The sequence below is a fragment of the Labrus mixtus genome, chromosome 2, assembly GCF_963584025.1.
Source record: "Labrus mixtus chromosome 2, fLabMix1.1, whole genome shotgun sequence".
In the NCBI taxonomy this organism is placed as follows: domain Eukaryota; kingdom Metazoa; phylum Chordata; class Actinopteri; order Labriformes; family Labridae; genus Labrus; species Labrus mixtus.
Genome location: NC_083613.1, coordinates 1178937 through 1192953, shown reverse-complemented (window position 1 = coordinate 1192953; position 14017 = coordinate 1178937). Strand labels below are relative to the sequence as shown.

Genomic DNA, 14017 nt, shown 5'->3' with positions numbered 1-14017 from the left:
ATGTCCTGGCCAGAGAGATAGCAGGCAACGAGATGGTGGTGTCATTCCTGGGACTTTCTGCCCTCATTGGCGACGCTGAGATTTTACACCGGCTCAGAGAGTGGAAGGTGGAGGCGGTGTCGCCGATTAAACGGCGAATGTGGCCGGGGACCTTCACGTGGCGGATGGGACCTGCTACGTGAAGGTCCAGTTTACGCCGGAGGTGAGGTCGCTGCTGTACTCCACAAAGTTTGGTAGCGACGGGACAGCGGAATACTACCGTGTGATTCATGACAGGCAGCAGCGGGTGTGTAGACTGTGTATCCAGCCGGGGCACATCCTCCTGGAGTGCCCTGATTTGTGCCCCGGGGGAGCGAGCAGCAGCACCGATGTACCAATGTAGGCGGAAAATATATGAATGCAGTACACGAGTGGCACTGATGGGACGGAGGAAAGAAGGAGTGAGGGGGCATGCAATTTCATTGATGTTGAGATTTTCAATTAACTGTATTGTGTGCATGGAATTGTTTAATGTGTGGATGGAAAGGAGGGAGAGTGATAGCTGCTGCCACAAGAGGGAGACAGCGGGCAGGGAATGTGTTGGGGTTGGGGAGGGAAAAGGGATAGAGTGACTCTGGTGGATGAGGGTGGATGGTGGGAATGAAGGAGGAGTGTTGAGAGTTTTGTGTTGGGATTTGTGTTTTTCTCTGTTTGTTTCTTGTTTTTTGGAAAGACTTTGGTTTCATGTACTTCCTTTATTGTGATATATATGTATTCGGTATGTTTAAGCGGGGAGTATGGGGGCTTTATTTGACAATTCTAGTTTAATAATGGATTTGAGTTTTACATTTTCATGTGGTGTGATGTATGATTAGAGAGGATTTAAAATTAAGAATCCTGACGGGGTACATGATGAATGGGGAAGTTGTCGATGGAAAAGAACATGTAACTGAAGTGATTGTAAAAATTGTGTGAAGCGTGTATTGTGGAAAATATATTGTATTTTTTGATAATAAAAAAAATAAAATAACAAAAAACATGCCCAATCTCAGAAGCTAAGAAGGGTCGGGCCTGGTTAGTACTTGGATGGGAGACCGCCTAGGAATACCAGGTACTGTAACCTTTTTCTTTTTTTTCACCTCACCTAAAGGATATTCATGACTACATGTTTGACAAAATGAATAAGGTGATGAATACAAATGACATTGTGTGAGACATGGTTTTTTTTTATCATCGTGATAGAGACATATTCACGTCCATGTGAACATTCATGTCCAAAAATTCAGCCAGAATCAATAATGTGGCCTGAGGGCATGAGATCTTTAAAAGGCCCCTTTCTGCACACAATAATTGCTTACGGCCATACCACCCTGAACACGCCCGATCTCGGAATCTAAGCATGGTCGTGCCTGGTTAGTACTTGGATGGGAGACCGCCTGGGAATATCAGGTGCTGTAAGCTTTTTAATTTTTTTTATCATATGTTTTTTTTTTTTCATATGGTGATAGAGACATATTCACATGTCCAAAAATTCAGCCAGAATCAATGCTCCCCCACATTATGGCCGAGGGCATGAGATCTTTAAAAGGCCCCTTTCTGCACACAATTATTGTGTACCACCCTGAACACGCCCGATCTCGCCTGATCTCGGACGCTGAGCAGGGTCGGGCCTGTTTAGTACTTGGATGGGAGACTGCCTGGGAAAACCAGGTGCTGTAAGCTTTTTATTTTTTTCAACTTTTTTATCCGAAATTTTTTCATGAAAAATGTTCAACTTTTTTGAAGCCGAAAATTTTTCATGAAAACTGTTAAACTTTTTTGAAGACGAATTTCTTCATGAAAATGTCCAACTTTTTTGAAGCCCAAATACTTCATGAAAAATTTCAACTTTTTTGAAGCCAAATTTCTTCATGAAAATTTTCAACTTTTTTGAAGCCGAAATACTTCATGAAAATTTTCAACTTTTTTGAAGCTGAAATACTTCATGAAAATATTCGAATTTTTGAAGCCGAAATCCTGTCGTGAAAATTTTCAACTTTTTTGAATCCGAAATCTTTTCATAAAAATTTTCAACTTTTTTGAAGCCCAAATCCTCCATGAAAATTTTCAACTTTTTTGAAGCCGAATTTCTTCATGAAAATTTTCAACTTTTTTAACGCCCAAATACTTCATGAAAATGTTCAACTTTTTTTAAGCCGAATTTCTTCATGAAAATTTTCAACTTTTTTAAGCCCAAATACTTCATGAAAATGTTCAACTTTTTTTAAGCCGAATTTCTTCATGAAAATTTTCAACTTTTTTGAAGCCCAAATACTTCATGAAAATGTTCAACTTTTTTTAAGCCGAATTTCTTCATGAAAATTTTCAACTTTTTTGAAGCCCAAATACTTCATGAAAATTTTCAACTTTTTTGAAGCAAAATTTCTTAATGAAAATTTTCAACTTTTTTGAAGCCAAATTTCTTCATGAAAATTTTCAACTTTTTTCAATCCCAAATACTTCATGAAAATTTTCAACTTTTTTGAAGCTGAAATACTTCTTGAAAATATTCGATTTTTTGAAGCCGAAATCCTGTCGTGAAAATTTTCAACTTTTTTGAATCCGAAATCTTTTCATAAAAATGTTCAACTTTTTTGAAGCCGAAATCTTTTAATGAAAATTTTCAACTTGTTTGAAGCCGAAATACTTCATGAAAATTTTCAACTTTTTTGAAGCCGAATTTCTTCATGAAAATTTTCAACTTTTTTGAAGCCCAAATCCTTCATGAAAATGTTCAACTTTTTTGAAGCCGAATTTCTTCATGAAAATTTTCAACTTTTTTGAAGCCCAAATACTTCATGAAAATTTTCAACTTTTTTGAAGACCAAACAATTCATGAAAATTTTCAACTTTTTTGAAACAGAATTTCTTCATGAAAATTTTCAACTTTTTTGAAGCCCAAATACTTCATGAAAATTTTCAACTTTTTTGAAGACCAAACAATTCATGAAAATTTTCAACTTTTTTGAAACAGAATTTCTTCATGAAAATTTTCAACTTTTTTGAAGCCCAAATACTTCATGAAAATTTTCAACTTTTTTGAAGCCCAAATACTTCATGAAAATTTTCAACTTTTTTGAAGCAAAATTTCTTCATGGAAATTTTCAACTTTTTTGAAGCCGAATTTCTTCATGAATATTTTCAACTTTTTTGAAGCCCAAATACTTCATGAAAATGTTCAACTTTTTTGAAGCTGAAATACTTCATGAAAATGTTCAACTTTTTTGAGGCCGACTTTCTTCATGAATATTTTCAACTTTTTTGAAGCCCAAATCCTTCATGAAAATTTTCAACTTTTTTGAAGCCGAATTTCTTCATGAAAATTTTCAACTTTTTTGAAGCCCAAATACTTCATGAAAATGTTCAACTTTTTTGAAGCCGACTTTCTTCATGAATATTTTCAACCTTTTTGAAGCCCAAATACTTCATGAAAATTTTCAACTTTTTTAAAACCGAATTTCTTCATGAAAATTTTCAACTTTTTTGAAGCCCAAATACTTCAAGAAAATTTTCAACTTTTTTAAAGCCCAAATACTTCATGAAAATTTTCAACTTTTTTGAAGCCCAAATACTTCATGATAAATTTTCAACTTTTTTGAAGCTGAATTTCTTCATGAAAATTTTCAACTTTTTTGAAGCTGAATTTCTTCATGAAAATGTTCAACTTTTTTGAAGCCGAAATACTTCATGAAAATTTTCAACTTTTTCGAAGCCGAATTTCTTCATGAATATTTTCAACTTTTTTGAAGCCGAATTTCTTCATGAAAATATTCAACTTTTTCGAAGCCGAATTTCTTCATGAATATTTTCAACTTTTTTGAAGCCCAAATACTTCATGATAAATTTTCAACTTTTTTGAAGCCCAAATACTTCATGAAAATGTTCAACTTTTTTGAAGCCGAATGTCTTCATGAAAATTTTCAACTTTTTTGAAGCTGAAATACTTCATGAAAATATTCGAATTTTTGAAGCCGAAATCCTGTCGTGAAAATATTCAACTTTTTTGAATCCGAAATCTTTTCATAAAAATTTTCAACTTTTTTGAAGCCCTTGGATGGGAGACCGCCTGGGAATATCAGGTGCTGTAAGCTTTTTAATTTTTTTTATCATATGTTTTTTTTTTTCATATGGTGATAGAGACATATTCACATGTCCAAAAATTCAGCCAGAATCAATGCTCCCCCACATTATGGCCGAGGGCATGAGATCTTTAAAAGGCCCCTTTCTGCACACAATTATTGTGTACCACCCTGAACACGCCCGATCTCGCCTGATCTCGGACGCTGAGCAGGGTCGGGCCTGTTTAGTACTTGGATGGGAGACTGCCTGGGAAAACCAGGTGCTGTAAGCTTTTTATTTTTTTCAACTTTTTTATCCGAAATTTTTTCATGAAAAATGTTCAACTTTTTTGAAGCCGAAAATTTTTCATGAAAACTGTTAAACTTTTTTGAAGACGAATTTCTTCATGAAAATGTCCAACTTTTTTGAAGCCCAAATACTTCATGAAAAATTTCAACTTTTTTGAAGCCAAATTTCTTCATGAAAATTTTCAACTTTTTTGAAGCCGAAATACTTCATGAAAATTTTCAACTTTTTTGAAGCTGAAATACTTCATGAAAATATTCGAATTTTTGAAGCCGAAATCCTGTCGTGAAAATTTTCAACTTTTTTGAATCCGAAATCTTTTCATAAAAATTTTCAACTTTTTTGAAGCCCAAATCCTCCATGAAAATTTTCAACTTTTTTGAAGCCGAATTTCTTCATGAAAATTTTCAACTTTTTTAACGCCCAAATACTTCATGAAAATGTTCAACTTTTTTTAAGCCGAATTTCTTCATGAAAATTTTCAACTTTTTTAAGCCCAAATACTTCATGAAAATGTTCAACTTTTTTTAAGCCGAATTTCTTCATGAAAATTTTCAACTTTTTTGAAGCCCAAATACTTCATGAAAATGTTCAACTTTTTTTAAGCCGAATTTCTTCATGAAAATTTTCAACTTTTTTGAAGCCCAAATACTTCATGAAAATTTTCAACTTTTTTGAAGCAAAATTTCTTAATGAAAATTTTCAACTTTTTTGAAGCCAAATTTCTTCATGAAAATTTTCAACTTTTTTCAATCCCAAATACTTCATGAAAATTTTCAACTTTTTTGAAGCTGAAATACTTCTTGAAAATATTCGATTTTTTGAAGCCGAAATCCTGTCGTGAAAATTTTCAACTTTTTTGAATCCGAAATCTTTTCATAAAAATGTTCAACTTTTTTGAAGCCGAAATCTTTTAATGAAAATTTTCAACTTGTTTGAAGCCGAAATACTTCATGAAAATTTTCAACTTTTTTGAAGCCGAATTTCTTCATGAAAATTTTCAACTTTTTTGAAGCCCAAATCCTTCATGAAAATGTTCAACTTTTTTGAAGCCGAATTTCTTCATGAAAATTTTCAACTTTTTTGAAGCCCAAATACTTCATGAAAATTTTCAACTTTTTTGAAGACCAAACAATTCATGAAAATTTTCAACTTTTTTGAAACAGAATTTCTTCATGAAAATTTTCAACTTTTTTGAAGCCCAAATACTTCATGAAAATTTTCAACTTTTTTGAAGACCAAACAATTCATGAAAATTTTCAACTTTTTTGAAACAGAATTTCTTCATGAAAATTTTCAACTTTTTTGAAGCCCAAATACTTCATGAAAATTTTCAACTTTTTTGAAGCCCAAATACTTCATGAAAATTTTCAACTTTTTTGAAGCAAAATTTCTTCATGGAAATTTTCAACTTTTTTGAAGCCGAATTTCTTCATGAATATTTTCAACTTTTTTGAAGCCCAAATACTTCATGAAAATGTTCAACTTTTTTGAAGCTGAAATACTTCATGAAAATGTTCAACTTTTTTGAGGCCGACTTTCTTCATGAATATTTTCAACTTTTTTGAAGCCCAAATCCTTCATGAAAATTTTCAACTTTTTTGAAGCCGAATTTCTTCATGAAAATTTTCAACTTTTTTGAAGCCCAAATACTTCATGAAAATGTTCAACTTTTTTGAAGCCGACTTTCTTCATGAATATTTTCAACCTTTTTGAAGCCCAAATACTTCATGAAAATTTTCAACTTTTTTAAAACCGAATTTCTTCATGAAAATTTTCAACTTTTTTGAAGCCCAAATACTTCAAGAAAATTTTCAACTTTTTTAAAGCCCAAATACTTCATGAAAATTTTCAACTTTTTTGAAGCCCAAATACTTCATGATAAATTTTCAACTTTTTTGAAGCTGAATTTCTTCATGAAAATTTTCAACTTTTTTGAAGCTGAATTTCTTCATGAAAATGTTCAACTTTTTTGAAGCCGAAATACTTCATGAAAATTTTCAACTTTTTCGAAGCCGAATTTCTTCATGAATATTTTCAACTTTTTTGAAGCCGAATTTCTTCATGAAAATATTCAACTTTTTCGAAGCCGAATTTCTTCATGAATATTTTCAACTTTTTTGAAGCCCAAATACTTCATGATAAATTTTCAACTTTTTTGAAGCCCAAATACTTCATGAAAATGTTCAACTTTTTTGAAGCCGAATGTCTTCATGAAAATTTTCAACTTTTTTGAAGCTGAAATACTTCATGAAAATATTCGAATTTTTGAAGCCGAAATCCTGTCGTGAAAATATTCAACTTTTTTGAATCCGAAATCTTTTCATAAAAATTTTCAACTTTTTTGAAGCCCTTGGATGGGAGACCGCCTGGGAATATCAGGTGCTGTAAGCTTTTTAATTTTTTTTATCATATGTTTTTTTTTTTCATATGGTGATAGAGACATATTCACATGTCCAAAAATTCAGCCAGAATCAATGCTCCCCCACATTATGGCCGAGGGCATGAGATCTTTAAAAGGCCCCTTTCTGCACACAATTATTGTGTACCACCCTGAACACGCCCGATCTCGCCTGATCTCGGACGCTGAGCAGGGTCGGGCCTGTTTAGTACTTGGATGGGAGACTGCCTGGGAAAACCAGGTGCTGTAAGCTTTTTATTTTTTTCAACTTTTTTATCCGAAATTTTTTCATGAAAAATGTTCAACTTTTTTGAAGCCGAAAATTTTTCATGAAAACTGTTAAACTTTTTTGAAGACGAATTTCTTCATGAAAATGTCCAACTTTTTTGAAGCCGAAATCTTTTCATGAAAATTTTCAACTTTTTTGAAGCCGAAATCTTTTCATGAAAATTTTCAACTTTTTTGAAGCCGAAATCTTTTCATTTAAAATGTTCAACTTTTTTGAAGCCGAAATCTTTTCCTGAAAATGTTCAACTTTTTTGAAGCTGAAATACTGTTGTGAAAATTTTCAACTTTTTTGAATCCGAATTTCTTAATGAAAATTTTCAACTTTTTTAAGCCGAAATACTTCATGAAAATGTTCAACTTTTTTGAAGCCCAAATACTTCATGAAAAATTTCAACTTTTTTGAAGCTGAAATACTTCATGAAAATATTCGAATTTTTGAAGCCGAAATCCTGTCGTGAAAATTTTCAACTTTTTTGAATCCGAAATCTTTTCATAAAAATTTTCAACTTTTTTGAAGCCCAAATCCTCCATGAAAATTTTCAACTTTTTTGAAGCCGAATTTCTTCATGAAAATTTTCAACTTTTTTAACGCCCAAATACTTCATGAAAATGTTCAACTTTTTTTAAGCCGAATTTCTTCATGAAAATTTTCAACTTTTTTAAGCCCAAATACTTCATGAAAATGTTCAACTTTTTTTAAGCCGAATTTCTTCATGAAAATTTTCAACTTTTTTGAAGCCCAAATACTTCATGAAAATGTTCAACTTTTTTTAAGCCGAATTTCTTCATGAAAATTTTCAACTTTTTTGAAGCCCAAATACTTCATGAAAATTTTCAACTTTTTTGAAGCAAAATTTCTTAATGAAAATTTTCAACTTTTTTGAAGCCAAATTTCTTCATGAAAATTTTCAACTTTTTTCAATCCCAAATACTTCATGAAAATTTTCAACTTTTTTGAAGCTGAAATACTTCTTGAAAATATTCGATTTTTTGAAGCCGAAATCCTGTCGTGAAAATTTTCAACTTTTTTGAATCCGAAATCTTTTCATAAAAATTTTCAACTTTTTTGAAGCCGAAATCTTTTAATGAAAATTTTCAACTTGTTTGAAGCCGAAATACTTCATGAAAATTTTCAACTTTTTTGAAGCCGAATTTCTTCATGAAAATTTTCAACTTTTTTGAAGCCCAAATCCTTCATGAAAATGTTCAACTTTTTTGAAGCCGAATTTCTTCATGAAAATTTTCAACTTTTTTGAAACAGAATTTCTTCATGAAAATTTTCAACTTTTTTGAAGCCCAAATACTTCATGAAAATTTTCAACTTTTTTGAAGCCCAAATACTTCATGAAAATTTTCAACTTTTTTGAAGCAAAATTTCTTCATGGAAATTTTCAACTTTTTTGAAGCCGAATTTCTTCATGAATATTTTCAACTTTTTTGAAGCCCAAATACTTCATGAAAATGTTCAACTTTTTTGAAGCTGAAATACTTCATGAAAATGTTCAACTTTTTTGAGGCCGACTTTCTTCATGAATATTTTCAACTTTTTTGAAGCCCAAATCCTTCATGAAAATTTTCAACTTTTTTGAAGCCGAATTTCTTCATGAAAATTTTCAACTTTTTTGAAGCCCAAATACTTCATGAAAATGTTCAACTTTTTTGAAGCCGACTTTCTTCATGAATATTTTCAACCTTTTTGAAGCCCAAATACTTCATGAAAATTTTCAACTTTTTTAAAACCGAATTTCTTCATGAAAATTTTCAACTTTTTTGAAGCCCAAATACTTCAAGAAAATTTTCAACTTTTTTAAAGCCCAAATACTTCATGAAAATTTTCAACTTTTTTGAAGCCCAAATACTTCATGATAAATTTTCAACTTTTTCGAAGCCGAATTTCTTCATGAATATTTTCAACTTTTTTGAAGCCGAATTTCTTCATGAAAATATTCAACTTTTTCGAAGCCGAATTTCTTCATGAATATTTTCAACTTTTTTGAAGCCCAAATACTTCATGATAAATTTTCAACTTTTTTGAAGCCCAAATACTTCATGAAAATGTTCAACTTTTTTGAAGCCGAATGTCTTCATGAAAATTTTCAACTTTTTTGAAGCTGAAATACTTCATGAAAATATTCGAATTTTTGAAGCCGAAATCCTGTCGTGAAAATATTCAACTTTTTTGAATCCGAAATCTTTTCATAAAAATTTTCAACTTTTTTGAAGCCCAAATCCTCCATGAAAATTTTCAACTTTTTTGAAGCCGAATTTCTTCATGAAAATTTTCAACTTTTTTAACGCCCAAATACTTCATGAAAATGTTCAACTTTTTTTAAGCCGAATTTCTTCATGAAAATTTTCAACTTTTTTAAGCCCAAATACTTCATGAAAATGTTCAACTTTTTTTAAGCCGAATTTCTTCATGAAAATTTTCAACTTTTTTGAAGCCCAAATACTTCATGAAAATGTTCAACTTTTTTTAAGCCGAATTTCTTCATGAAAATTTTCAACTTTTTTGAAGCCCAAATACTTCATGAAAATTTTCAACTTTTTTGAAGCAAAATTTCTTAATGAAAATTTTCAACTTTTTTGAAGCCAAATTTCTTCATGAAAATTTTCAACTTTTTTCAATCCCAAATACTTCATGAAAATTTTCAACTTTTTTGAAGCTGAAATACTTCTTGAAAATATTCGATTTTTTGAAGCCGAAATCCTGTCGTGAAAATTTTCAACTTTTTTGAATCCGAAATCTTTTCATAAAAATTTTCAACTTTTTTGAAGCCGAAATCTTTTAATGAAAATTTTCAACTTGTTTGAAGCCGAAATACTTCATGAAAATTTTCAACTTTTTTGAAGCCGAATTTCTTCATGAAAATTTTCAACTTTTTTGAAGCCCAAATCCTTCATGAAAATGTTCAACTTTTTTGAAGCCGAATTTCTTCATGAAAATTTTCAACTTTTTTGAAGCCCAAATACTTCATGAAAATTTTCAACTTTTTTGAAGACCAAACAATTCATGAAAATTTTCAACTTTTTTGAAACAGAATTTCTTCATGAAAATTTTCAACTTTTTTGAAGCCCAAATACTTCATGAAAATTTTCAACTTTTTTGAAGCCGAATTTCTTATATGAATATTTTCAACTTTTTTGAAGCCGAATTTCTTCATGAATATTTTCAATTGACCCACCCCCCCTTACGAAAAAGTTGAAAAAAGATGAAACACCCCCGCTTACGAAAAAGTTGAAAAACGACGAAACACCCCCCCCTTGAGAAAACTTTTTTGAAGCCGAATTACTTCATGAAAATTTTTAACTTTTTTGAATCCGAATTTCTTCATGAAAATTTTTAACTTTTTTGAATCCGAATTTCTTCATGAGAATTTTCAACTTTTTTGAAGCCCAAATAATTCATGAAAATTTTCAACTTTTTATGAAGCCGAATTTCTTCATGAATATTTTCAATTGACCAACCCCCCCTTACGAAAAAGTTGAAAAAAGACGAAACACCCCACCCTTACGAAAAAGTTGAAAAAAGACGAAACACCCCCACTCACGAAAAAGTTGAAAAAAGACGAGACACCCCCCCCACGAAAAAGTTGAAAAAAGACGAAACAACTCCCCCTAACGAAAACTTTTTTGAAGCCCAAATACTTCATGAAAATTTTCAACTTTTTTGAATCCCAAATACTTCATGAAAATTTTCAACTTTTTTGAAGCCCAAATACTCCATGAAAATTTTAAACTTTTTTGAAGCCCAAATACTTCTTGAAAATTTTCAACTTTTTTGAAGCCGAATTTCTTATATGAATATTTTTAAACTTTTTTGAAGCCCAAATACTTCATGAAAATTTTCAACTTTTTTGAAGCCGAATTTCTTATATGAATATTTTCAACTTTTTTGAAGCCCAAATACTTCATGAAAATTTTCAACTTTTTTGAAGACCAAACAATTCATGAAAATTTTCAACTTTTTTGAAACAGAATTTCTTCATGAAAATTTTCAACTTTTTTGAATCCGAAATCTTTTAATGAAAATTTTCAACTTGTTTGAAGCCGAAATACTTCATGAAAATTTTCAACTTTTTTGAAGCCGAATTTCTTCATGAAAATTTTCAACTTTTTTGAAGCCCAAATCCTTCATGAAAATGTTCAACTTTTTTGAAGCCGAATTTCTTCATGAAAATTTTCAACTTTTTTGAAGCCCAAATACTTCATGAAAATTTTCAACTTTTTTGAAGACCAAACAATTCATGAAAATTTTCAACTTTTTTGAAACAGAATTTCTTCATGAAAATTTTCAACTTTTTTGAAGCCCAAATACTTCATGAAAATTTTCAACTTTTTTGAAGACCAAACAATTCATGAAAATTTTCAACTTTTTTGAAACAGAATTTCTTCATGAAAATTTTCAACTTTTTTGAAGCCCAAATACTTCATGAAAATTTTCAACTTTTTTGAAGCCGAATTTCTTATATGAATATTTTCAACTTTTTTGAAGCCGAATTTCTTCATGAATATTTTCAATTGACCCACCCCCCCTTACGAAAAAGTTGAAAAAAGATGAAACACCCCCGCTTACGAAAAAGTTGAAAAACGACGAAACACCCCCCCCTTGAGAAAACTTTTTTGAAGCCGAATTACTTCATGAAAATTTTTAACTTTTTTGAATCCGAATTTCTTCATGAAAATTTTTAACTTTTTTGAATCCGAATTTCTTCATGAGAATTTTCAACTTTTTTGAAGCCCAAATAATTCATGAAAATTTTCAACTTTTTATGAAGCCGAATTTCTTCATGAATATTTTCAATTGACCAACCCCCCCTTACGAAAAAGTTGAAAAAAGACGAAACACCCCACCCTTACGAAAAAGTTGAAAAAAGACGAAACACCCCCACTCACGAAAAAGTTGAAAAAAGACGAGACACCCCCCCCACGAAAAAGTTGAAAAAAGACGAAACAACTCCCCCTAACGAAAACTTTTTTGAAGCCCAAATACTTCATGAAAATTTTCAACTTTTTTGAATCCCAAATACTTCATGAAAATTTTCAACTTTTTTGAAGCCCAAATACTCCATGAAAATTTTAAACTTTTTTGAAGCCCAAATACTTCTTGAAAATTTTCAACTTTTTTGAAGCTGAATTTCTTATATGAATATTTTTAAACTTTTTTGAAGCCCAAATACTTCATGAAAATTTTCAACTTTTTTGAAGCCGAATTTCTTATATGAATATTTTCAACTTTTTTGAAGCCCAAATACTTCATGAAAATTTTCAACTTTTTTGAAGACCAAACAATTCATGAAAATTTTCAACTTTTTTGAAACAGAATTTCTTCATGAAAATTTTCAACTTTTTTGAATCCGAATTTTTTCATGAAAATAGTCAACTTTTTTGAAGCCCAAATACTTCATGAAAATTTTCAACTTTTTTGAAGCCCAAATACTTCATGAAAATTTTCAACTTTTTTGAAGCCGAATTTCTTCATGAAAATTTTCAACTTTTTTGAAGCCGAATTTATTCATGAATATTTTTAAACTTTTTTGAAGCCCAAATACTTCAAGAAAATTTTTCAACTTTTTTGAAGCCGAATTTCTTATATGAATATTTTCAACTTTTTTGAAGCCGAATTTCTTCATGAATATTTTCAATTGACCCACCCCCCCTTACGAAAAAGTCGAAAAAAGATGAAACACCCCCCCTTACGAAAAAGTTGAAAAACGACGAAACACCCCCCCCTTGAGAAAACTTTTTTGAAGCCGAATTACTTCATGAAAATTTTTAACTTTTTTGAATCCGAATTTCTTCATGAAAATTTTTAACTTTTTTGAATCCGAATTTCTTCATGAGAATTTTCAACTTTTTTGAAGCCCAAATAATTCATGAAAATTTTCAACTTTTTTTGAAGCCGAATTTCTTCATGAATATTTTCAATTGACCCACCCCTCCTTACGAAAAAGTTGAAAAAAGACGAAACACCCCACCCTTACGAAAAAGTTGAAAAAAGACGAAACACCCCCCCTTACGAAAAAGTTGAAAAAAGACGAAACAACTCCCCCTAACGAAAACTTTTTTGAAGCCCAAATACTTCATGAAAATTTTCAACTTTTTTGAAGCCCAAATACTCCATGAAAATTTTAAACTTTTTTGAAGCCCAAATACTTCTTGAAAATTTTCAACTGTTTTGAAGCCGAATTTCTTATATGAATATTTTCAACTTTTTTGAAGCCCAAATACTTCATGAAAATGTTCAACTTTTTTGAAGCCGAATGTCTTCATGAAAATTTTCAACTTTTTTGAAGCTGAAATACTTCATGAAAATATTCGAATTTTTGAAGCCGAAATCCTGTCGTGAAAATATTCAACTTTTTTGAATCCGAAATCTTTTCATAAAAATTTTCAACTTTTTTGAAGCCCAAATCCTCCATGAAAATTTTCAACTTTTTTGAAGCCGAATTTCTTCATGAAAATTTTCAACTTTTTTAACGCCCAAATACTTCATGAAAATGTTCAACTTTTTTTAAGCCGAATTTCTTCATGAAAATTTTCAACTTTTTTAAGCCCAAATACTTCATGAAAATGTTCAACTTTTTTTAAGCCGAATTTCTTCATGAAAATTTTCAACTTTTTTGAAGCCCAAATACTTCATGAAAATGTTCAACTTTTTTTAAGCCGAATTTCTTCATGAAAATTTTCAACTTTTTTGAAGCCCAAATACTTCATGAAAATTTTCAACTTTTTTGAAGCAAAATTTCTTAATGAAAATTTTCAACTTTTTTGAAGCCAAATTTCTTCATGAAAATTTTCAACTTTTTTCAATCCCAAATACTTCATGAAAATTTTCAACTTTTTTGAAGCTGAAATACTTCTTGAAAATATTCGATTTTTTGAAGCCGAAATCCTGTCGTGAAAATTTTCAACTTTTTTGAATCCGAAATCTTTTCATAAAAA

The 14017-nt window shown here is 30.5% G+C and overlaps 4 pseudogenes; all 4 read left to right on the top strand.

Moving 5' to 3' along the window:
• The first annotated feature begins 1331 nt into the window (after positions 1 to 1331).
• On the top strand, positions 1332 to 1440 carry LOC132955078 (5S ribosomal RNA; annotated as a pseudogene).
• Positions 1441 to 1583: 143 nt separating this feature from the next.
• LOC132955093 (5S ribosomal RNA) lies at positions 1584 to 1701 on the top strand (annotated as a pseudogene).
• A 2550-nt stretch (positions 1702 to 4251) lies between these two features.
• LOC132955088 (5S ribosomal RNA) lies at positions 4252 to 4369 on the top strand (annotated as a pseudogene).
• A 2550-nt stretch (positions 4370 to 6919) lies between these two features.
• On the top strand, positions 6920 to 7037 carry LOC132955085 (5S ribosomal RNA; annotated as a pseudogene).
• The last annotated feature ends 6980 nt before the right edge of the window (positions 7038 to 14017 follow it).